The sequence below is a fragment of the Dreissena polymorpha genome, chromosome 5, assembly GCF_020536995.1.
Source record: "Dreissena polymorpha isolate Duluth1 chromosome 5, UMN_Dpol_1.0, whole genome shotgun sequence".
In the NCBI taxonomy this organism is placed as follows: domain Eukaryota; kingdom Metazoa; phylum Mollusca; class Bivalvia; order Myida; family Dreissenidae; genus Dreissena; species Dreissena polymorpha.
This window is the reverse complement of record NC_068359.1, coordinates 126364874-126392519: the sequence shown is the minus strand read 5'-3', so window position 1 is coordinate 126392519 and position 27646 is coordinate 126364874. Positions and strand designations below refer to the sequence as shown.

The following is a 27646-nucleotide window of genomic DNA, read 5'->3' as shown; positions in this document are numbered from 1 at the left end:
GAAAGTGTTCTAGAATTAAATAGGAACAGTTGTTGAACGTTAAAATTTATGAGAAAAAACTCTAGAACAATTGTGCGTGATGTGTGACAGTGCATGTAATTGTGTGTGTTTATGAACATATGTGAGAAAGGAAGTATACTTGTCATAAGAGAAATGTAAAATTCTACTTCTATGTTTTATATTGTGCCTTTTATAAGTTTTTCTTTTCTCACCTGTATATGCGTGCATGTTTATGGATGTGTTTTTGAATGTGTGCATGCATGCCTGTGGTTAAGAGAGTTGGTACTTTATGAAAATGTAAAACCACTCATTTTTGAATATGTACTGTGACTGCATGTGTGTGGTTAATGATTGATGCCAGATCTTGTTCTTGTTTAACTTCTATGATGAAACCTTTAGTTACATTCACATTTGTTTATCAAAATCAATGAAATGCCTTTGATCTTTAATCTGTTTTTTTCTATTTTATTCCAGCTTTTTATTAAATTCCATAGCTTTTCACGGAATTCCATATAATTCTATGGAATTCCACGGCATTCTATGGAATTCCACAGCATTCTATGGAATTCCATGGCGTTCTATGGAATTCCACGGCGTTCTATGGAATTCCACGGCATTCTATGGAATTCCACGGCATTCTATGGAATTCCACGGCATTCTATGGAATTCCACGGCATTATATGGAATGCCACGAAATTCTATGGAATTCCACGGCATTTTATGGAATTCCATCCCATATCAAGTCCCTCCCTTGTTTTTTTTTCACTTTTCCATTGATTGCATGGAATCGGATGGAAAGTTAGTGCCAATACTCCACGGAATTCCATCTAACGATTTCCATAGAATTCCATATGATTCCACGGCAGATCTACAGACGGGTTTAAAGACCCAGATTTTATATTCAATTGACAAAGATTCAAACTTAGCCTAGACATGGTCAAGATAGACATTCTGACCAAAATGCATCAAGATTGACTAGACACGGTCAAGATAGACATTCTGACCAAAATGCATCAAGATTGAGTCATAAATGGGGCCTTTAGATGGATAACAAGTTTTAACTAAGATTTTACCTTGTGATTTAGTTTTTGGATGATGTTTACCAGATTCCAACTAAGCCTAGATAACGTAAAGATAAACATACTGATCAAGATGAAATTATAAATAATTAAGGCCTCCAGAGTGAAAACAAGATTTTCCTAAGATTTGACCTGTTTTCCTTGTTTTTAAATACACATGACCCATATTCAAACTCTTCCTATATATTGTCCATATAAACTTTCTGACCAAGTTTCATCAAGATTGAATAATAAATTTCGCCTCTAGAGTGATAACAAGGTTTTCCTACAATTTGACATGGTGGCCTAGTTTTTGGACACACATGACCCAGAGGCCACAGTTTACCACAGGCCACACCAGAAATAGGGTGACCACAATAGCTCACAAGGAGCACTTCATGCTTAGGTGAGTTAACAACACAATCCCTTTTTTGACCTAGTTCAATCTGACATTGTCTTTTCTCATATGACTAAACATTAAATATTTCTTGTTTTGATTAAATATTACATGTTCTACAGGTATTTGTATGATGCCCAGGTTCTAATTAAAACAGTTGTTATGTGTGCAGAATTTTGGAGGTTGATGTGAGCTTAAGAAAGGTAGTCGCTCCCATCAGACAGGACAGCATAGGGGCAAAACTTGAGCATGTTTTAGGCAGAGGTGATGGCCTTTATGTCTGCATATAATAGTGTGTTCCTCAATTTCATTCGAACAGAGCTGTAGATAATTATAAAAAACTCGGACAATTGACTAAACTGACACTGTCTTTTAAAGATCAATACAACTTAATATATCTGCATTTAAATCAAATAAAAGTATGTAAAGAGTATTTCAGTGAAACAATCTTTACAGTAATTAATTTGATAACACATTTATAATTTAAACCGGTAATCAATATCCAAGATATGAAGCCAAATCAAGTGAAGACCTTGGCGGCAATAGCAAATATTCAAGTCTAAACGGAGAAAGGTGTCACGTTGATTTATTAATAATTATAGTTGGATTCACATCCTTAGAATGCTCCGCAAATGGGAACAGCTGTACTATGCATTTGCTACATACCAAATTTTTCGTAAATGTCAGATTCACAGAAAATTCACCAGATGTGTTACTTTTTAAACTCCTAAAAGACATATTAAAGGCACAATGAAATATGAATATGGATTATGTTCAATAGATTTATTTTCAACAGTGGGCTTATTTGTTGTCCATTTTTTCGCTTATTCCCCGGTATTTAATGTACAATATAAAGTGCACATCAACAAAGCAAATAAATAATGACAAGCTAATAAGGAACATAAAACTGAATACATCCCATACTGGGTTAAACAAACATGTATATATTACCAGTCATCTTCTCATGCCATATCACAATTGTGTAGCATATGAGGCAATACTATAAATGAATAATACAGTTATGTGGTAATGAACGCTTTGTGGATGAAAACTGACCCAAAACAAGCATCGTTAAAAACGATAAATGCTCACCTTGTTTGACATTGAGAAAATCTATCATTAGCCTCGGTGAACTTGACCTTGATCCCACTGTAATTTAAAACCTCATCAAAAGGTAGAGGTCCATGCAAGGTACCTACATGCCAAATATGTAAGAAATCGGTAAAATATTGAAGGCGCCATGAGAAACTGTAACAAAAGTGTGAAGAAGGAAGTAAGAAAGGAAAAATTGGCAACTATATGCTCCCCGAAAATTTTCGGGGAACATAAAAAGTAAGTACAGGTATTTTTCTTTAGCAAAAGACAAACTAAAATTAATCTGTTATTTGTGTTTCAGAACCAAGCACAAATATTGTTAAAATATGTGAATGCCTCAATCAGAATGCATACATTATAAATTGTCTGATTTAGTAAATTCTGATCAATAAAACTTCAAGCATAATAATCAACTTAAAAATGGACAATTCTTAGCCACCATCAGCCTTTAACATCATATAAATTTACATTATTTTCTATCCTTTCAGTCAATCTAACTTTGATCTTGTATCAAAGTCTTTTTAAATAAGATAATAAAACATCTTTATTAATAAAAAAAGTACTTATATAACATCAAGTTTTGCGATTGATCGATATTATTTCCTAACATGTATGTAGTAATGGCCACCTAAAAATAGCATTAGTTAATGTAAAATGTATATTGAACAAACATAACCTTTGAAATTAAAATTGTTTTTGTCCCTTGACACACTCTTGAGTGCATGATAACTTGCCACTTAACTATCAAATACAAAAGTAATTTCCATGAAAGTTACAACTTACGCACTGTTTATTAGTTCACGATGTTTTATAAACACTTTAATATTACATTCAAATAAAAGTATGAGTAAACAAGAGGGCCTAAAAGGCCCAAAGTCGCTCACCTGAGATAACAAGATATTATTGGGACAAATGTTCTGACCAAGTTTCATGAAGATCGGAAAATAAATGTGGCCACTAGAGTGTAAACAAGGTTTGACTATAGCCATATGAGGAAAAATACCCAGCTCCCTGGCAGTCATACTTTTCAACAAACCGGCATCAATTTTAAACTCTTCCAAGATATTATCAGGATGACCAAGTTTCATGAAGATCGGACAGAAAATAAGGCCTCAAGAGTGTTAACAAGATTTTACTATAGCCATATAAGGAAAAATGCCCTGCCTCTTGGAAGCAATGTTTTTCAAGCAAACATAATAATTTTCAAACTCATCCAAGATATCATTGAGACCAATCTTCTGACCAAATTTTGTGAAGATTGGAAAATAAATGTGGCCTCCAGAGTGTTAACAAGTTTTAACTATAGCCATATGTAGCCATATAAGGAAAAATGCCCTGCCGCAGGTGGCCATGTTTTTAAGCAACCAAAACCATTTTCGAACTCATCCATGTTTTGAAAACTGAAATGTAACAAGTAAGGGTAAAAACAAATAATTGATTTTATCATACCCTGCATTGATATCTGTCTGATATAATGTTGCTTGATATATATTTTTATATCAGTTCAAAGGAAGTTGTTATATTAGTCGATGCTTGGAGATTGGTCATATTATTGGGAAAGAACTATAAAGTCATTAGATTTAGTTAAAAAAAATTAGATTCAACAAAACAAACCATTTACACCAAGATTTTGTATATTTTAGAGACAAAAAACAAAACTAGAGTGTTAACAAGATTTTACTAAAGCCATATAAGGAAAAACTGCCCCGCCCCTTGGAAGCCATTTTTTTCAAGCAAACATATTTATTTTCGAACTCGTCCAAGATATCATTGAGACCAATCTTCTTACCAAATTTTGTGAAGATTGGAAAATAAATGTGGCCTCCAGAGTGTTAACAAGTTTTAACTATAGCCATATGTAGCCATATAAGGAAAAATGCCCTGCCGCAGGTGGCCATGTTTTTAAGCAACCAAAACCATTTTCGAACTCATCCAAGATATCATTGGGATAAATCTTTTGACCAAGTTTCATGATTATCGGAAAATAAATGTGACCTCTAGAGTGTTAACAAGGTTTTACTATAGCCATATAAGGAAAAATGCCCCACCCCGTGTTTGCCATGTTTTGCAACCAACCGGCATCATCCAAGATATTATTGGGATGAATCTTCTGACCTAGTTTCATAAAGATCAGACTATAAATGTGGCCTCTAAAATGTTAACAAGATTTTACTATAGCCATATAAGGAAAAATGCCCCGCCCCTTGGCAGCCATGTTTTTCAAGCAAACGTAACCATTTCCTGAATCATCCAAGATATCAATAAGACAAATCTTCTGACCATAATTCATAAAGATTGGAAAATAAATGTCGCCTCTAGAGTGTTAACAAGGTTTTACAATAGCCATATATAGCCATATAAGGAAAAATGCCCCACCCCTTGGCAGCCATGTTTTTCAAGCAAAGGTTACCGTTTTTTAATTCTTTAAAGATATCATTGGGACAAATCTTCTGAGAAAGTTTCATGAAGATCGGAAAATAAAAGTGGCCTCTAGAGTTTACACAAGGTTTTACTATAGCCATATAAGAAAAATGCCCCGCCCCCTGGCGGCCATGTTTTTCAACCAACCGGCATCATTTTCGAACTTGTCCAAGATATTGTTGGGATGAATCTTCTGACCAAGTTTCATGAAGATCAGACAATAAATGTGGCCTTTAGAGTGTTAACAAGATTTTACTATAGCCATATATTGCCATATAAGAAAAAAATGCCCCGCCCCTTGGCAGCCATGTTTTTCAAGCAAATGTAACCATTTTCAAACTCGTCCAAGATATCATTGAGACCAATCTTCTGACCGAATTTCATGAAGATTGGACAATAAATGTGGCCTCTAGAGAGTTAACAAGGCAAATCTTGACGCGGCACAACGCACAACCGACAATGCACGACGGACAAAAGGCGATCACAAAAGCTCACCATGAGCACGTTGTGCTCAGGTGAGCTAAAAACAAAAAAGTATCTGAAATCATTCCAACATGTTCAGTTTGTAATTCATCACAAAAGACATTCTAATACAAAACACTAAATTAAAATGGTAATGTTAATCACAGATTACAACAACCATTTCATGCATGTTCACACTATTCCACTCTGAACACAAGGATTATATTTTTCCCCAGCTGCCCTACAATTATGGGCGATGTGGTGCTGCTGTAGCAGACTGAGTATGGAAACCACACTCCATCCCTTTCAGTGGCTAGAGTGGCCAGCTTAATTCTCCCCTCACTGTCAATCCCTGGCCAGAGTGAGGGGCTTGTACCAGTTGATAATGTGCAGCTTGTCCCCCATGAGACTCACAGTGAGGAGCTTGTACCAGTTGATAATGTGCAGCTTGCCCCCCGTGGGACTCACAGCACACTCACGTACTGCAGCTTGTACCAGTTGATAATGTGCAGCTTGTCCTCCGTGGGACTCACAGCACACTCACGTACTGCAAAACAGAGTAACATCAAAATTAATGTAAATGCTTATTAATCTTAATAAACAGACTTTAGTGATATTATCTATGTATGTGTTGTTATAAATAGACAATGACACATTTGACCTAGCTGCATAAAATCCATAATTCATAGTTAAGTGTGACATGCAGGTTCTGTACCATTTTATTGTGTATATGTTTGACATGTCCAAAGGCTACTGCTGTATATGTTTGACATGTCCAAAGGCTACTGCTGTATATGTTTGACATGTCCAAAGGCTACTGCTGTATATGTTTGACATGTCCAAAGGCTACTGCTGTATATGTTTGACATGTCCAAAGGCTACTGCTGTATATGTTTGACATGCCCAAAGGCTACTGCTGTATATGTTTGACATGTCCAAAGGCTACTGCTGTATATGTTTGACATGTCCAAAGGCTACTGCTGTATATGTTTGACATGTCCAAAGGCTACTGCTGTATATGTTTGACATGTCCAAAGGCTACTGCTGTATATGTTTGACATGCCCAAAGGCTACTGCTGTATATGTTTGACATGTCCAAAGACTACTGCTGTATATGTTTGACATGTCCAAAGGCTACTGCTGTATATGTTTGACATGTCCAAAGGCTACTGCTGTATATGTTTGACATGTCCAAAGGCTACTGCTGTATATGTTTGACATGTCCAAAGGCTACTGCTGTATATGTTTGACATGTCCAAAGGCTACTGCTGATTTAGAAATGAATAACACTGATGGAAACAATTACACAGTTCAATCAACAAGTACATATGAATTTAACTATATGAAACAATTATAGATTTCCTACACATGTAAAAATGTGATTACATTGGGCTCCCCCCCCCCCCAGCTGGCTGTCAAGTTATGAATTATAATAATTATGGCCCTACTGTAATTTTTCTCTCATGAAAGGGTCATAGTACACTTCCCCTCAATATCAAAGAGATGTGTTTTATTGTCACTGATAAACAAGGGGATTAGCGCTATTTTACGCGCCAGTTGAGATAAGCCCCTATAGGTAAGTTTTGTTATGGCCTTGTACACAAATCCCTTATCAGTCAATTCCCCCTTCTGATCCTGAATGCTTCATCTATCGATAGTTGATGTAACACTTTTTTGATTGGCCAAGGAAAGAGACGCAGCGAATAGAAGCAAACAATACAGGAGGTCGTAGGCCTGAATATTGCTGACGTATATAATTTGTGAAAAACAAGTAATGTTGGAAGCAATTAAAGAGGTGATATAGACAATTATTCATTACTTTGAACCGGCAAGTTTCTTTGTCAAAGTCCAAGGCCCATAACTTCACCAAAAATCAATGGACCGGAACGAAAGTCATACTTCATCCAAAAGTCTTGTAGGTAGACTCACACACCAAATATCAGGTCAATATCTTAAAGCATTTGTAAAAAGTCTGGATAATTAAATGCCGGACAGATGAACAGACAGTCCAATTGCCATATGCCACCCTACCGCGTGCATAATAATCAGCTTAATATCTGAAAGAGTTGCCATAAGAAACTCAGGAAAACGGTTATTATAGTGAAAATGAAAGTCCAAGACCCATAACTTTGCCAATAACTGTCATGGTTCCGTTAAAAAAAATACAGAAAACGGTTATTATAAAAAAAAGTTTCAAGGTTCAATCTAATGTCACAGTTGTTGACAGTTTTGATGGTTTATCTGTGTTAATGATGAAGAAAGTAAAACTGTGTAGTAGATGATAAACATTTTATTAGGAATTTACTTTGAACCTTCAGAGGAGGCTTGAATTCAAAGAGAAAATAAAATTAAGCTCGGACCAGTCTTCTGCCTCTTAAATACCTACTGTTTTGAAATCAATCTGCATTTCTATACATTCTGTGGTACGAATTGGTTTTGTTTAGGATTTTATTTTGGTTATGAGGTTGCTTTTCTTGGATTTAGTACTACATCATAAAGTTATATAGTCAGGAATAATTGACATTATGCCGACCTTAATTGAATTGTTTCACCCGCTAAATCCTATTGATCTCTATAACCAGTCAGCCTTGAAATTATGTTAACTATATTTCAGGTTTTGTTGGGGGGGGGGTGGCTCTGTGGCCTAGTGATTAATAATAACTTTGAGTTGCAATATAACTGAAAAATTGTTGATGCGATTTTAAACCTTATGCAAACAAAAGCAATTCCAGAGGTCAATTATTCCAAGCTATTTAGTATACACCCTTTACTTGTTAATTACTAGGGTGAAGAATGTCATTATTTGAAATGTGTATGTTACTTATATGCACCATGGAGGAAGAAGAGAACTACAGGTCGGGTGCTATATTTTTGCAAGTCGGAGCCAGAATGCTGAGGCGGTCATCGATGGCAGAGCTAACCCGTCGTCTGCGCTACCTTCGCAGTGAAGTGAAGACACTTGGAAACTCAAGGAAGCTGTGGGTTTTGCACAGGCACCTAGTGTTGCCTGAGACCCAAAATGAAGGCAGAAAAGTATTCAAGATTTAAAGGCCCGATGCAGAAGTATACCATTCGGTTTAAATATCAAGAAGTAGATGTCAAACGATTTGAATCAATGCTGTTTGGCACCTATATTTATAAAATATACTGAAAGTTCAAGGCAATAAGTTGCTAGAGTAAACCCTTTATTTTTTATTTGAAATGTTTGAGTGTGTTCAAAATTCAAAATAAAAGAATAGGAGCCGCTGTTGTCCTTAACAATGTCCAATAAAATGTCTTCAACTTTTCTCAGCGCTATGCAGCAATCATATGAAATTTAAATGTAATGAAAAACATTCCACATAAAAAATTTTCATCCTATTTATTTTGAAGCGCTTGCATCAAAAGCTGATGACTTGTTGAAATTATCTTGAGACCTGTTCCTGGGTAGAACCAGTACTATGTGTATTTTGGGGAGATCTAAAGAATGTCCCACAGTGATGATCAAATCTGTGCCCTCCCATTCTATGCGGACACCATGTCCACTACACAACAGCGATTCCATGTATAAATGATTATGTTACTCACCTTTAGTAAATTGGTTAATGTGCCTGATGCAGCTTAAGTTTAATACATGGGGTGTTTTTCAAAACATTATGAAAAAAAGATAAATATAAAATAGTCCCACTTTTCATCTCAAAAATAAATTAATTATGCATCCCTTTAGTCCTTGCAAGATTGTGAGAGCAAATTTTCGGTTTCAAGTAAAAAGGACGTTATTTCAGCGAGAAATAATCAAGTCATGTGTCACAGGCATTCATGAGCTCTTAAGTTAAAGTGTCGGACTTTAAATCAAGAATTTTCCTCTCTTCATCGAACTTGTCTGTCTCACAGTCGATGGCTATTCAAACAAAGATGTATAACATGCCTACCCTGAAAACCAGCTTCAAAGTTTTTTTTACAATTAAGCTGGAACATTCCCCCAGGAATAAACAAGAAGTATTGTTGAAAACAATGGATGCTCCCCTGGACTTTGAATGTTTATAGTTGCATCAACATAAGTTGCTGAATGTTTTAACTATTTTATTGAACATGTGACCTTGAGAAAATCTTTTATAAGCCTCTGTGACCTTGACCTTTGCCCTTGTGACCTCTAACCTCATCAAAAGGTAGAGGTCCATGCAGGGTACCTACATGCCAACTATGTAAGAGATCGGTAAAATATTGAAGGCACTATGAGAAACTGTAACAAAAGTGTGACGAAAGTAAGGAAGGAAGGACGAATTGGCAACTAAATGCTCCCCAAAATTATTCGGGGAGAATAAAAAGGTAAGAAAACCCTGTACCTGTTTCTTAAAAAGAACAAATTAAAATAGTGACTTAAGTTTGTCAGACTCTCGAACACTTTAGCCTAAAGAGTATCTATTTTAAATGATGTTTTTGTTGTTTTAAATTATAAAACATATTGTACAGAAATTTGAAAAGCAAACAAAAATGCAGACCAGGTCAGCATTGTCTTTCCCAGGAACTCAGTTTCTATCTCCAGTGACAGTCAAAATACTTTCTTACTCATGTTCATAAATCAATCATAGTGAAAATCTCTATGGATATTGTAGCAATCAATGAACACATATATACTTTGTTATACATATTCCTAATGAGATCAGGCTGAATCCACCATGATTCTTACCGTAAACAGCACCGGATCTATCCTCATACAGTTGATGGATCATTTTTCCACTCAATGAGTACTTTGAACAGTGCATTCCCCGAGCAAATGAACAGGTCACCTTTGTGAATGGCAATACCGTAACATCTATGTTGAAACTGAAGCTTTCTTCCTGTCACCAGCTGGCTCTGGGTGACTGTGATAAACTGGACACAACGATTCACAGTCACTGCCACCTCACTGGATGTGATCTCACACATGCCCATTGGATAATCAGACACACCACAGTGACTCACCTGGCACTGCTGGTCCAGCAGAATGACTTTTTTATGTTCCCGATCTACAACCAGGACCTGTCCAGGGAGGACACATATCCCTGTGATCCAGCTATGGTATGAATCACTTGGCATTTGCTCGTAGTACTCAGATTTCTCTTTGACAGTGAACACACGGTTTGAAAAGTTATCTTTCAAATATGTTTCAGACTGTTGTATTTTTTCCTGACATTTTATACTGGCTATAAAAGAGAGTTCCCGCGTACCCAGTACTTTCTGTATTGCTACATGGAGATGAAACAATGTCTTTCACATGTTCATTGTACGAAATCTTTAGAGACTTTATTTTGTCCTCCTGGTAGGTCTGAACTGTTTTATTCGTGAAAGAGTATTTTGCATTCTCAAAGACAGGTTCTTGAAGTCATTTGACTGCCCTTTGACAGCTAGAGGTATTGGGGTCACTTCAAAGCATGGACTGAAACACACCAATCAAAATGTCATTTAATACTCAGAAAATCATGGTTAATGTTTAAGAAATATTCATATCTAAAAAAACTTTTCATACTTGTAACCAAATTTTGCATACATACAGTTAATTCCTGGGGAAAGACAACTCATGCCTAAAGATGTGTGTTTGGGTGTATACTAACTCACCTTAGTTCATAGACAATCATTGTGGAAGTTTTAAACTGGTGATCTAGTTTGCTACCCCACTTGACCCAAAGTCAAATAAGGCCTATAAAAATTATATTGTCAAGATAAACATTCTGAACATGCATCAAGATTGAGTCATAACTGTGGCCTAAATAGGGGTTACAAGTTATTTGCTTTGCATGTGACCTAGTTACCTAGTTTTTGGAAAAACTTGATCCAGATTCAAACTTGGCCAAGATATTGTCAAGATAAACATTCTGATTAGGCTTCATCAAGCTTGAATCATAAATTTAGTCCCTAGAGTGGTAAGAATGTTTTCAGATATAACCTGATGATCTAGATTCAAGACCCGGAAGACCCAGATTCAGACTTGGCATATATATTCTAGACTGGTAACAAGATAAACATTCAGACTTGGCATATATATTCTAGACTGGTAACAAGATAAACATTCGGACTTGGCATATATATTCTAGACTGGTAACAAGATAAACATTCGGACTTGGCATAGATATTCTAGACTGGTAACAAGATAAACATTCAGACTTGGCATAGATATTCTAGACTGGTAACAAGATAAACATTCAGACTTGGCATAGATATTCTAGACTGGTAACAAGATAAACATTCAGACTTGGCATAGATATTCTAGACTGGTAACAAGATAAACATTCAGACTTGGCATACATATTCTAGACTGGTAACAAGATAAACATTCAGACTGGGCATAGATATTCTAGACTGGTAGCAAGATAAACATTCAGACTGGGCATAGATATTCTAGACTGGTAACAAGATAAACATTCTGACCAAGTTTTGTCAAGATTGAGTCATAAATGTGGTCTCTAAACTGGTTCCAATGTTTTTCTGATAGTTGACCTTGTGACCTTATTCTTTGGAAAATGGGAAAAGAGAATGGGCCAATGACTTCCTGAAAGATCAACAGACCAGAACAACCTGACAAAATGCATTAGACCCTCAGGTAGCCTTCATATTTCACTAGATTAGCTTCCAGAGATCTACATATCTTATCATGCACAGCAATATAATGCATAAACACTGTATTTTGTGACTTTGGAAAAAGGCCTGAAACTTCTAATTGATTTAATTTTAAAGAAATTTTCAAACAAAATGCTTATTTCATGTTCTGAATGTATTTTCGTAATAATCTGTATATACTTTTAGTATCATAAACACTTTTCCATGACTTCTTATATCAGTGATTGTGTTTTGTATCACTTTAACTATATTTTTCAACTGTGTTTATACCAAATGGACACAATTTCAATATTTCTGGATTTAACAAAAATTAATATAACATCCAGTTTTGTGGCAAAGCATTGTAAATGATGCATTTATATTGGAAAAAAATCTAATTTACTTATGAATTGTCAACATAAATAAATACAGCATATGTAACACTGCATAAAAGAATTGTTGACAAAACAAAGTTAATTCTAAGATTTAAGTCTTTTTCCAACTTCACATTATAGTGTGTTCATACTTTAAAAAAAAGATCAACAATGGCTGTTTGTAAAACATGCATGCCCCCCTATATGGGCTTTAAGTTGAAGTAGCAGCCATTGTGTGGTGGTGGTGGTGGTGGTGGTGGTGGTGGTGGTGGTGGTGGTGGTGGTGGTGGTGGTGGTGGTGGTGGTGGTGGTGGTGGATACAATGCATTACAAAAATGCAGTTAGCCTTACATTTGGTAAAATTTAAATAAATTACAAGGGAGGCAAATGCTGTAACAAACAGTACATGCATAAACAGTAGTTGTTTCCCTTGTTTAAACCATGCTAAATCCTTAAAATGCCTATTTCCAGTAACTGTGGCCTTCACCTGTGACCTTGACCTTTGACTTAGTGACCTCAAAATCAATAGGGGTCATCTGCGAGTCATGATCAATGTACCTATGAAGTTTCATGATCCTAGGCCCAAGCGTTCTTGAGTTATCATCTGACAACCACCTGGTGGACGGACCGACAGACCGACCGACAGACCGACATGAGCAAAGCAATATACCCCCTCTTCTTCAAAGGGGGGCATAATAAGTCCCTGAAAGTTTTTTCTAAGATTTGACCTCATGACCATGTTTCTGTTTGCACATGACCTAAATTCGATCTTGGTCCAGATATTGTCTAAATAAACATTCATTAATAAGTTTCATCAAGACTCAGTCATAAATATGGCCTTTGGAGTGTTAATAAGGTTTTTCTAAGATATGACCAGGTGACCTTTTTTTTAATTTTGAACTCATGTGACCCTGATTCAATTTTTGCCTAGATATTTACTAGCTATACATTGTGCCCAAGTTTCATCAAGATTGAGTCATGACATGGCCTCTAGAGTGGTGACAAGGTTTATCTAAAAACTGACCTGGTGACCTAGTTTTTAGACGCACGTGACCCAGCTTCATACTCAGACTAAATATCATGTAGATAAACATTCTAGCCTAGCTTCATCTAGATTGGATAAAGAAATGTAGCCTCTAGAGTGGTTACAAGCTAAAAGTTGATGACGCAAACCTCACACCACACGCCCCCACAAAACTACAATTGAGGTTGAACATAGGGTGATCCTAATAGCTTACATATATAAAGCACTTTGTGCTCAGGTGAGCTAAAAACAATCCCAACCTCTTAAATAAAGCCTTGTTTTTTAACAAACCACATTCATTCCCCAAGCCAGTACATTAATATCATAACAACACAATTTTTTAATGTTTCAAGCAAGTTTCATGATGAGTGGGTCACATATGTGACTTGTAGAGTGTTGAAATGGTTTCACTATAGCTACATAAGGAAAAGTGCTCCCCCCATCCCCGACCTCATTGCAGAAATGTTTTACAATTAACTAAAATAATATTGTATAATGTGAAGAAACAACTCGAATAAATTTTCTGAGAAAGTTAACAGAAGATTGAGGAAACTAAAATAACTTCTAGTTCCTAGTTTCGAACTCAGCTGTGATGTCATTTGGACAAATGTTGTTATGACCATGTTTCAAAGGGATTGGACAATAAATGTGGCCTACAGAGTGTTCACAATCTTTTCCTTCAATTTAACCTCGTTATATACAAAGTTTTGACTTTGGCTGAAATATCATTTGGACTTCTGATCAAGTTTCATAAAGACTGAGCAATAAATGTGGCCTCTGGAGTATTGACAGGCTTTTTCTTAAATTTTACGGAGTATTTTTACCGTACTTGACCCAGTTTTATAGTGTAAAACAATCATCCATTCTAGATATCATTGCGACAAATGCTTTCACAAAATTGTATGAGGATTGTACAATAAACGTAACCTGTGTTAACAAGATTTTTTTTTCAATTAGACATAGTCACCTAGTTTTTCACCATATATTACCCAGTTTGATCTAGTCTGAGATATCACTGGGACAAGTTTGATGAAGATTTTGATCTACAAGAGTGTTCTTTAATTTTACCAAGTGACCTAGTGACCTAGTGACCTAGGTTTTAACCGCACGTGATCAAGTTTCAAACTCCGCTTATATCGTTGGAACAAATATTATTACAAAGTTCCATGAAGATTGTACAATACATATATGAGTAATGTGACTCATATATACAAATCATTTAGTTTTTACAAAAACTATGCATAAAGTCAGGTTGTAGTTAAGTATTTATTTGAAAACAAATTGTATAATTTTATGATGCTTGATGTAGACAATAATAAAATATGTACACATGTATATACTTTATTGGTCTGGCAAAGTTAAGTTTTTCCAGGCAAGTTTTGAATTGTTCCCGGACCAAATGTCTGATACTTTTTTGAAGCTTTCAGGAGGTCTGCTCCATATGACCAAGTTTTGAATCTGGATAAGATTTCAATGGGACAAATGTTCTAATTAAGTTTCATTGGACAATCAATGTGGCCTCTAAAGTGTTCAAAGGCGTTTTCTTTAATTTGACCTACCGATCTAGTTTTTTTACCACACATGATCCAGTTTTAAAAGCAGAAGATACACCATTTGGACAAATGTTCTATACAAGTTTCATAAAAAGTGGGCCATATATTTTGCCTCTAGAGTGTTCACAAGCTTTTTCTTTAATGTAACCTAGTAACTTAGTTTTTTTTACCTTGCATGACACAGTTTAAAACTTGGTTGAGGTAACGTTAGGACAAATGTTCTGACCATGTGTCATAAAGATTTGATAATAAATGCGTCTCTCAAGTATCCAACGGGCAAATGTTGATGATGGACAATGCACAACACAAGGGCAAATGTTGATGATGGACAATGCACAACACAAGGGCAAATGTTGATGATGGACAATGCACAACACAAGGGCAAATGTTGATGATGGACAATGCACAACACAAGGGCAAATGTTGATGATGGACAATGTACAACACAAGGGCAAATGTTGATGATGGACAATGCACAACACAAGATGGACAACAGGTGATCAAAAAAGTTCACTATGAGCATGCTGCACTCAGGTGAGCTCCAAATGTGACTTCTAGGGTGTTTGCAAGGTTTCACTATAGCTATATGAGGAAAACTGTCCTTCCATAAGGCAACATGTTTCAAAAGAATTGGATTTCATTTCATAAGAGTTCACAAACTTTTTCATCAATTTGACCTTGTGATGTAGTTTTTTAAGCTCTCACAGACCCCAGTTACCTCTGATATTTCATTGGAACAAAGGTTTAGACCAAGTTCTATGAATATTGGACAACAAATGTGGCCTCTGTAGCTTTCACAAGTTAACTATTGATGACATATGACTAACCAAACGAACACCAAAGTGAGATAACCCTGAAAAAACACAGGTAAAGATCAGGTGAGCTAAAAATGCAGTCTAAAACATTCAACCGTCAAGTGTGATTTATCTTTCATTTATGGAATATAGGGAGCAGACATTTAACAGGCAGGCAGAGAAAAGGCATTTCTGGAACCGTTCCCTCTAACTGAACACAAATTGACAAATAAAAACCGACCAACAAATCACAAACATGTAATGATTTGAAAAGAATTACATATATAACTGCTCACAATAATCCAAATGACTGAATATTGACAATAGTAATTGCATTATATACCAGTAATGCCATTATTTTCCCTGATATGAACACAGCTTACCTGTGATTACTCTCAACACATCTAGAGCAGCACAGTTTACCATGGTCATAGCACAACATTGTCAATATTTCATCCTTGTGTATCGAACATGTTATAAGAGAATTCTCCATATTCTTAGAAAGTGGCAACTTCATTATTTGATTCTTTCCATAAGGAGATTTTTTATAAAGCCACAGACCATGCTGTCTATGGGAGTGAATACATGTTCCACATAAACACTGCAGACATTTTTTACAGTAAAACTCTGCATCTACTTTTGCAGACCGTTCTTTACAGATTGTACAACAATAATATTTAACGACATCAGAATCTCCAGGAACTTTAGGCACAGAGAAAGCAGCCATTTTTTATAATGCACATTCAATAAACAAGATTTTACAACCTAAAATCTATTGAAATATTAATGTTGCAGTTTATTTCTTACAATAAATATCCCAGAAAACATGCACTAAATGTTATTAAAAACAGTCAAACAATAAGTAATTTCGAACTGAACAGCAACCAAGTGAACCTTTAAATGGACTTCAATTGTATGATAGCAGTAAACAGTGTAACTTTGCAAACTGTCACATGCTTATTGATTACTTTCAACTGCGGCAAAGAAGCTAAGATAATAAAGCTTGTAGATAAAAACTGTAAACCAGATTGTTTTACATGCCAAATGTGTTCAGTGTTTTAATAAATGAAATGTCAAATTGTTACACATATGTTATTACTATGATAATAATATAAAGTCTAACATCAACAAATTGTTACATGAAATGTTAAATTGTTAAATTGTTACATACATGTATATGTTATTACTATGATAATAATATAAAGTCTAACATCAACAAATTGTTGTTGTGAAACATCGTTAGACGACACCGAGCGTGATGAGACGTGAGCTGCACAGACTAGGATGACCAGAAGACGACCACAAGATAAGAAGAAGATCTGACTATTTCCATTGTATAAACTAGAATAAATCTTTGTGTAATGATTTCAGGGAGCTGCTTGTGTAGCGGTCGACACTTGTAGCAAGTGTTAGGGGCCTTGAAACATTAAAAGGGGGGGGATGTAGTGATTTAAGGTCACTTCCAACAGCCTTGCTGTTGGACTAGCTCTTAAGTGACGCAGTTAAAGTGTCTGAATACCACTCTGGAGATCGCGGGTTCAATCCCCTGCTTGAGCTCTGTATTTTCACAATAAAACAATATTTAAAACTGATGTTTTAGGTTTAGTCAATGCTCTGATTTACTAGTGTGAATATTGCAATCTGCCTTAGTGGTAGTAGAACTTAGTGAATTTGAGTGAATAACATTGACAACAAATATGTTGGATGCATTAGTTATTAGGTTTGGATGGGTCAACTAATGTTAAAGTTATTACATTTTTATTTTGTTTTACTGTCATCATGAATGAAAAGTTTATGTCTAATTGTTGATTTTTCAACTTTTATCCTATTGCTCCATTGATTCTGACCTCTGAGTTGTGAACGTAAAATGCTTTTCATTCTTCTAAAGTACTCAGCATACTTACTTTCCTGATTGTAAATAAAAGCGATTTCTACTGACATCATGCTTAAACAATATGGTCTAGAGTGAGAACAGTTTTCAAGTAACAAGCCACTGTGATCTTGACCCCTCTAACATGTGATCTCAAAACTGATAGGAGTTCTCCGTCCATTTCAATAAACAAGTGTTCACAATCTTTTTCTTAAATCTGACCTTGTGAACTACTTTTTGAGCTCACATGACCCAGTTTAGAATTCGGCCAAGATATCATTGGGACACATGTTCTCCACATGCCTCATTAACGTCTCCTATATATATCAAGCAATTTTGGTGCAAGATCAGATAAGATCCAAGAGCTGTAATTTTAAACTTATTGAAGCCAATCATAGGATTAACATACAAAATATTAACTGCTTGGGACAGATACAGATTTATTGAAAACAGGGGGTTTTTGGCCCGATTTTATAGCCGATATTCGGCTATGTTCCCAATCCCAAAAAGTATGCGTTTTTCCCAATATGTGGCGAAAAAAATTCCCAATTTCCAAAAAAACAAGTGCTGTTTGTAGAACATGCATGCCCCCTATATGGGCTATAAGTTGTAGTAGCAGCCATTGTGTGAATACGTTTTTTGTCACTGTGAACAACGGTGGTGGTGGTGGTGGTGGTGGTGGTGGTGGTGGCGGCGGTGGTGGCGGCGGCGGCGGTGGCGGCGGCGGTGGTGGTGGTGGTGAACCATTTCAATGTGTTGAGTTTTTCTTCGAAAGGGGGCATAACTAATGCAACCTTAATTTCATTACAAAAATGCAGTTAGCCTTACATTTGGTAAAATTTTAATAAATTGCAAGGGAGGCAAATGCTGTAACAAAAAGAACATGCATTAACGGTACTTGTTTCCCTTGTTTGAACCATGCTAAATCCTTAAAATGCCTATTTCCAGTAACTGTGACCTTCACCTGTGACCTTGACCTTTGACCAAGTGACCTCAAAATCAATAGGGGTCATCTGCGAGTCATGATCAATGTTCCTATGAAGTTTCATGATCCTAGGCCTAAGCTTTCTTGAGTTATCATCCGGAAACCATATGGTGGACGGACCGACAGACATGAGCAAAGCAATATACCCCCTCTTCTTCGAAGGGGGGCATAAAAAAAAAAGAAGTGTCTTATGCGTATTTTATCTCAATTATAATTCAATTACATTTAACAAAGCATTATATGATTTTGTTCTTTTAATTGGAATGATTATAAAGAGTTATATCAAATTTAGTATTTCCCTAATCAGTGGACTTTTCGTGTGGAAAAAAAAGGCTAATGAATTTACTTTCCCAATTTCATGAAAATGCCGATAAAATTCCCAATTCCCAAGCCATGGGCGATCTTCCCAAAAAGTGGGAAAAAAAAACTGGAAAATATAAAAAAAGACAGGCTAAAACTGAAAATCACATTAATTAAAGATAAGCACTTTTGGGCTTAAAGCATAAGTACTGATACTCAATAAATGTATCCCGGTACTGATACTCAATATATGTATCCCGGTACTGATACTCAATATATGTATCCCAGTACTGATACTCAATATATGTATCCCGGTACTGATACTCAATATATGTATCCCGGTACTGATACTCAATATATGTATCCCGGTACTGATACTCAATATATGTATCCCGGAAAAAGCAACTTTTTGGAAAAAAACCACTAATCTGCTGGTACAAATATACATGACCCATTTATAATCCTTTCGATTTATAATCCTTTCGAAATCACACACCGTATCAACCGTTATTATTTAAAGTAAGCTATCATTGGTTGATTTAATGGACCAGCGTTGTTTGGGTGCTTTTCTGGGATCAGTCAATTGATGCACATTTTATAATACAAGCATCAGACATTTTCGTTGTCTTTTTCTTTACTATTCTTTTCAACAACAACAATATTTTACATACGGAAATATATAATACTAAGTTTGTTTTAACTTAATTTGATGTACGCTTGTTTTGCAGCTAATTTTTTCTTTCTTTAAATTTATTCATTTTTTTTACTGGAGCTTTTTAGATCCAATGTGTACATTTATCAATATTAAGCATTTAATGAAAAACTTCAATACATGCCAAAATCAGTGAAAAGAAATCCATTTTTTTGGACCCCATGTTCGAAATCTGATTTATCTAATTAACTTAAACTATATATGATGACCCGATTACCACTTAATTTGTTGGCATTGTTTTACAACTATAAGAGTAAAACTAAAACTGATTTGGTGTCGCAGGGAAGAAACTGCTTAACTACACTATGTTCCCTTTAACCCATTAATGCCTAGTGGACTCTCCCATCCTTCTAAATTGGATCAATTTATTTCCAAAATTAGGGATGTCAAGTATATTTACATCTATATTTAGAATATTTCTTACAGAAATTCCTTTAAGCAAACAGCGCAGACCCTGATGAGACGCCACATCATGCCGCGTCTCATCTGGGTCTACGCTGTTAGCCGGGGCCTTTTTTCTAGACGCTAGGCATAAATGGGTTAAATTGTTTTAAATATTTATCTCCCTTATGGTAATATAATAATTTATTCTAATTATAGGTCAGTTTTAATGATAAATCAGTTTGGAAATAAAGCCTGTATACTTATAATAATTGTAAATTACTGCTTCTTCTAAAATAAAGTGTTTCCATTTACATTTTGTTAATTCCTTATGTTTTTCCAGATTTAATTTAAGATTGAATTATGTGGGATTGATTTTGAATGTATTTGTATTGTGTTGTATTATGACTGCATACCTTCTTTTTAAATAAATGATGTTATACTATTTGGTGTTGCAGTCCAGCTTCCCCCAACCTCTCACAGATGAACAATGTTAAGAAGTCATTACTTCAAATTATTTGATTTGCAATTGACAAGATGTACTTGAAAAAAAAAATTGAAATATAGTTACAACAAAACACACAAAATAAATGTGTTTTCAAACAAAGTCCTTATTGTCATTTTATTTACTGGCCCTTTATTGTAATTGTACTGGTGACATACACACCAGAATAAATGCAGAGTATGTAAAATCATAGTCCAAAGACTGTTTGATATTGAGTATGCAACTTAGCTGATTTATTGTAACTATCTCAGTAAGAAATATATATTTATAATGTAAACTATCTGACCCTGGACATGTTCAAGATAAATGGGAACGACTACCCAAATTGTCATGTGGTCGTCCTAACATGTTATCATGCACGTCAGGTGATATAACAATCATTCAAGTGATTAGGTGACATGAATATAAGATAATTAAAATGGTATCTGTATTTTATCTATTGTTTTTCAATTTATAGAACATCATGGCTTGATTAAAAGAAATTGCACTTTTCATGACATTTTCTAAACAAAAATTTCAAAATATTTGCCTAGTCAGAATTTTATATTATTGTGCATGTACTGCACTGTAATATTTTTCTGAGACTTAATTTTTTGTTTTATTTTTGTCTGAAAAAAAGTCCAAATAGTTAAAGACACTCTGAAAATATACCTTTTGCATATGAATATGATAGTCCTGTGCATATATGTAACATACTAGCTTCCGACAGACAACAGAGCACGATGATGTGATGATTAGCATAAATTTGAAAAACTGTAAAATAAATTTTTAATTTGACACTAATTTTCATAATCAATAAACTTAACATATTTGGTACTTATAATAGACATCATGAAGTTTTTCCTGAAGTGATTCAAACCAAAAGCGCAAATGCCTTAATCAGAACTTATTGTTCCCTCACAATGATCACTTCATTACTTATTGTTCCCTTACAATGATCACTTCATTACTTATCAGCTAAAGCAATAGTCTATTAGCAGTATACATAAAGCAATAGTCTATTAGCAGTATACATAAAGCAATAGTCTATTAGCAGTATACATAAAGCAATAGTCTATTAGCAGCATACATAAAACAATAGTCTATTAGCAGCATACATAAAGCAAAAGTCTATTAGCAGTATACATACCTATTTACCGAAATAACGAAAATGTAACAGTCCCCGGGCATTTTATGACCATTATAAGGTTGTAAAGCACAAGTGTAATCATTAGTTATTGGGGAAAAATGTGGGTGTCTAAACAATTGGAGTCACAAGATATAATTATTTTGGCTCAATAATAGGGTGTCCAAAAACTTTTAGTGTCCAAAAACTAAGGGGCATTTACATTATATTCAATATTTTGGTTGATTAGAATTATACCCTTAAAACACTGACCCTGAGAATAATAACACCTAGTTAAGTAGTTACAAATAACCAGTCAACTCAATTATAATATCAGCATGATATATAGAAAACAGGTTGCTGATCATACATTTTAGCATTCATTAAAATAAAAATGTGTTGTAATAATTTGTGATGAATGCCAAATATATGTGTCTTAACAAACTTATGGAATGATTCTTGAACTCTGTCATTCCTCTCAACTTTGTTAGTTGTTTTACTTCATGTCAAAATTGTTCAAAGGTTTTCTTAGTTGTGATTTAAGAAAAGTCAGAGGGTTGTAAAATTGTGTCTGCCAACTTGATATGCAAAACAGGGTGACAAACCTCTTCAGTCAGAATAAAAATAAACACACCCTAGTGCCACTAACCAAAGAGTTGAATTTCTAAATGTTTGTCTTTTTTTCTTCGATCAATGTGAACATTGCTGGCAATCTTTCATTTTTGATAAATGAATTACTTTTTCAAGTGGATCTTACGTGATAATTGCAATAATCCCAGCTAAATAACCCTCCTGGTACTCATAAATGCTCAAAGCATTCAAGAAGACCCAACAGGATCTGCAGTCAATTTTAATGGAATACACTTCGCCTTGCCATGATATTAATGTCCCCTGACCATTCCGAAACGGGAATTGCTTTCATATAATTATATATACTGGTACATATATATTTGTGCTTGTTTCTAGCCATTCCCATTTAAATTAGTTTTCTACTGATTTGTCATTCTCTAAGATTTGGTGAGAGTTGATCGTTCTCTGGATTATCTTATTTTTATTCAGCCATTTGCAATATAAGCAAACAAACAGCCAACACATTTTCGAAAAACTATCAAAACATCTGTCAACTTTAGGTGCCATGAAAGCTATGCCATAAAAACTATTAATATTTTTAATATGAAATAACAGTGAGCCGTTCCGTGACACTGATCAACAGATTTTAATATGGCAGATCAAATGAAGTACAAAATTTCCAGTATTTCTTATAAGAAACCTTTTCTGCCATCACCATTTTGGAATTAAAGTAACCCCCACCCCAAAGCAAATGTTAAGATGAATATTAATTTAATTTGTTGTTCACTGTTTTGTCAATCAATGAGATTCCGTAAGAGTAGTTCTTTCTTTCTATAACTTAAATATCTTCAAAATGATGCCATTTGCAGACAAATCAGCGAAAAATAACAAAAAAAATCAAAGACTGAATCTGATTGTAAGATTGAGAAAAAGTCGATGGAGAAATTGACAAAACATTTTTTCAGGCTGCTTATGAAATATGCCTCGGGTTTTACAGAAATTTCAGAAATGACAACTAAATCAGATTAGTGGAAATTCATCGAAAAATCACACCCCTGTGATATCATTGGTTTCAGCAGGTAACTTTCAAGGACTAAAATTGGTCAAAGAAAACATAAAATAAATAACATGCAAACTTCTAATGAGTCTATGAGGACTGAGTAAACATGATCAGGTTTTCAACTTTATACATTTGTTTACATCACATATTGTAAATTATTCACATTTATCTTGAACAAAACAGGATGTGTTCATATTCACATGTAATTATACATAATTATATTACTGTCTGTTCACCAGGAACAACCTTAATGATTTCTTATCAAGCTGTTATGTTCAAGAAAGCACATACAAAAGACCAAACTTCTTGAGACCAGCATGCAAGAAACAGATACAACTAAGAATATTTAAGAAATAGTAAACCTAACTGAGGTCCCTATGGCATTATAGTGACCAGCCAGGCAGCCACATACCGTTTATGGACCGAAGCCGTAGGCTGAGGTCCATATACAGTTTTTGGCTGCCTGGCTGGTCACTATAATGTCATTGGGACCGAAGTGGAGTTTACTTTTTCTTATATTACACCGAAGAGTGTCCCCTGTATTATTGTACAGTGTTTACCATACCGGCTTTCCGTACTTTTGTTTTTCATGCAACTGAATGCGCAAACGATGACGTATATCGGGTGACGTAGTTTCTCTGAGGAAACATTCCAGTTGGAGCTAAATTCTCTGGATGTTAAGGACATGTCCGACGTGTTTTTTTTAAACAGTTACTTTTTTGTTTAAGGCATCTAAAGAATGCAAAACGTATTTCAGATTGTACTTTTATCATACATAATGTAAACTTCGATAGCAATACAATAAAATAGTGTGATTTGAAATAAGTTTTGATAAAGGGATGGAAGAATAGAAAATGGAAGTGAATATCGTTCTGACTTTATTGTTATAAGCATTGGATTAACGTTGGCATTGAGGTTAGCGTGTCGTTTATTCTAAATTAATTTTTTTTTAACTCTTGTTAAAGATGAAATAGTGTCAATGCTGTTCAATAAAGCGCTTCGGCACAGTGCACATTTAGTGGTGTGTAACCCTGAACGGTCCATATACAAAAAATAGTGACCGGTCCATATACTCTTAGGTTTCTCTATCGCATTTTACAGACTGAAACCGGTCATATAGATATAGAAGGACCAATATCTCTGAGGTGTAATATATGATATTATATCAACATTATTGCTTATCTGTTCCATATTATACAGAAACAATCTTAACTTCAAATAGACGTCACATACATCTAAATATTTCTCACTGTTTGTGGAAAAGAGTTTGTATTACAAGACCACAACAACAAAGTTGCTGTGATGAAAAAGTGCAGTTTTTGAACTCCCACTGGGGTTGAACACATCACATACTGTTTAATGCAATTTATGTCTGAATAATTATTTATCCTATTCAAAAACTTCACACGATACCCATTCCATAAATGTTAGCACTTTTTTGGGGGAAAAAGCAAAAACTAAATGTTTATCATTTGTTTGAATTATTGTAGGGTATTATCACAGTTTGGCAAAATGGCTTTTCTTTAATGTCAACTTTTCAAAAAATAGAATAAACATTTTATTAAAACAATAAAATAACACTCAATAATATTGCTTTGTTAATAAATAATTGTCAATCAAAAGTAATCAATAAATCGCTTTTCATTGAGTACTATTATAGCTCTTAAAAAAATACAGTTCATTGCTAAAATCTAAATGGTCGTGTGAAAGCCTGTTAGACTTTGCTTCCAAAGGATCCAGATTCTAGTCCAAACAAAGGCGGCATTTTTTCATTTAAAACATTTTATCATGATGTCATAATTTCGACTCCTCCAAAAAATATTTACTTTTTAGTAAATACAAAAAATCATCATACAGATCAGAAACATCTCTTAACTGCATGTTAGACATGCTTCGTGAATTTTCAAGATACTCAGGACTTAATATAACTATATGAAAAACTAATTTGATTTGGATAGGCTCTATCAAATATAGTGCAAGTCGACCAATAACACTAAATACAAACTGACATGGAGATCTACTGCCTTTCAATTTCTTGTGATAGTGTTTGATATTAATTTAGACAACATGGTAAAGAAAAATGTTGAAAACAAAATCAAAAGCATTAAAAGTTCAATAAGGCATTGCAATTGCAAAAATATTAAACTGCTAGGAAAGATAACAATTGTTTCTACCTTTACTTGCTCATTTATTTGTATCACTACCAACACCAAGAATAGACACCATGAAAACAATAGAACAACACTTTCATGACTTCCTTTGGGCAGGATCAGTAACATATAAAAAACAAAAATGTTTAAGCAGCATAACGAATATGGGTTAAATATGATAGATATATGTTCTTTTGATAAGAGAATAGTGTCAGGCAAAGGAAATTGTTATTCATTGGCTAAATCGTTGCTGCGCCACTCTTGGAAATATTATTTTCTAAGACAAAGTTGCTATTCACTGCAATTAATATATGTCTAAAATTACACTGTCCTATGCAAAATTACCCCATACTGATACATTATCAAATGTGAATTCCTTCTCAATTCTATTAGGACTTAACAAATCTGTCAGGGTTTTTTTCAGGTTCTCTCCAATTGTTCCAAAGAAGATGACAAAAGCCAAAACACCAACATATGAAAGGCAACATACAACAGACAAAAGACTATGCTTGGCGATAATAGTAAACAAGTATCATTAAAACGATGAATGCTCCCCTTATGTTCATCATGCCAAATATATAAGAGATCGCTCAAATATTGCAGGCGCTATGAGAAACTGTACCCAAAGTGTGACCTTGAGAAAATATATTATTAGCCTCGGTGACCTTGACCCCAGTCACCTCAAACCTAATAAAAAGGTAGAGGTCCATGCAAGGTACCTACATGCCAAATATGTAAGAGATTGGTAAAATATTGAAGGCGCTATGAGAAATTGTAACAAAAGTGTGACTGAATTAAAAAAAGAAAGGAAGGACAAACTGGCTACTATATGCTTCCCATATATATATATATATATGGGTAGCATAAATATGCAATTTTTAAACTCAGTTGGGCATGCAATCTGTTTAAGCGCTGCATGTCAATGAGGCACTGACTGTTGTTGATATCAACCTCATCTTACCTGGCAAGATTTGGCTTGCAATTCTTAACTATTCCAGCCACAGTCATTTCAACCTGTGCAGAAGGGTCCAGTGTCTGGGTTCAGTTCCAATCCGGCTGCTCACAGAACTTTTTTCCTTGGCTGACCACAGGTGTCCTCCCATCATAAACTCTGAATAAATAATACAAAAATTATCATCATCTTTATACTTTGATAAATAATTTAACACTTAGTTAAATTTACATACAGTTTGATTTTGATTCAAATGATGACATTACAGGCCAAAGCATAACAAGTTAAAACAAGAATTGCACTGCTTTTTAATATTCACATTAATTTTATTATTAAGGCTTCATACAAATACTTCTTTCTTCAGTTGCATTTTAAATATTTTAGCTTGTAGCCTCATGTCTTTTTCAAGATCAATGGTCCGAACAATTTGCATGACATTTCACATTTTTGATTTGAATTATGGCCAGTATAAATAAAAGCAATGAATTGAACTCACATACAACTAACCAGGATATATGATCAAATATTTTGATATTAAAAAATGTGTGTGCTTCAGATTAAGTAAGGATTTATATATAAAGAGGCCAAGATTTCTGTGCAAACTGCAACATATTGCCCAACCTATGTACTAGTTAAGCTTTATACATCATTGTCTACCAGCTTGGAGCATATTATTTTTCGTAAATGCCTTCGGCTTCACATGTATACAATAGCATTATGTTCGGAGTCGTTCGAACTAATCGATTAATTCGCCAGTACAACGAGAAAATCGAGTCTACCCGAAGTACTCCCAATCGAGTACACCGGAAGCACTAAGCACATTTTTCATTTTATGTTCTGGCGTTCGACGAACAAGGTGAGACAAAATAAACAATTTGTACATCAATATATTGTGGAGCCAACTGAGGACGTAGTCCCAGTTTATATTAGCATTGATTAATCTCAGTGTTATAGTGTTTTTGCCAATTTATTGACATTTAAAATTGGGAAAATGGGCTCTAAACGAGACGAAGTTTCGTTGCATCCAGAGGAGTCGGAGGACTCGTTTTATGGTTTCTCTGATGAAGAAACGTTTAATGAGAAACTAAATGCAAAAGAAAAGGCCACTCCGAAGGAGAAAGCGCAAATTAGTTCTAAAGACAAAAGTAATTCTAAAGACAAAACAAGTAAAAGTAATGTTTCGAAAGTAACAAAAAAGAAGCAATCTGGTTCAGATAAGAATAACAATGAACTTTCAGTTTCACAAGTATGTTGTAATAAGCAGACACCTGCATTGGATTTGTCTAAACTATCAGAAAATGACATAAAGAGTCTTAGAGAGTT

The 27646-nt window shown here is 34.7% G+C and overlaps 1 long non-coding RNA gene across 1 annotated transcript; it reads right to left on the bottom strand.

Moving 5' to 3' along the window:
• Window positions 1-60: 60 nt before the first annotated feature.
• On the bottom strand, window positions 61-26467 carry LOC127881889 (uncharacterized). Its single transcript, XR_008050333.1, has 3 exons — window positions 26333-26467; window positions 10103-10831; window positions 61-5980 (listed from the first exon to the last, which is right to left on the bottom strand). It is a non-coding gene; the product is annotated as an uncharacterized LOC127881889 (long non-coding RNA).
• Between the last annotated feature and the right edge of the window lie 1179 nt (window positions 26468-27646).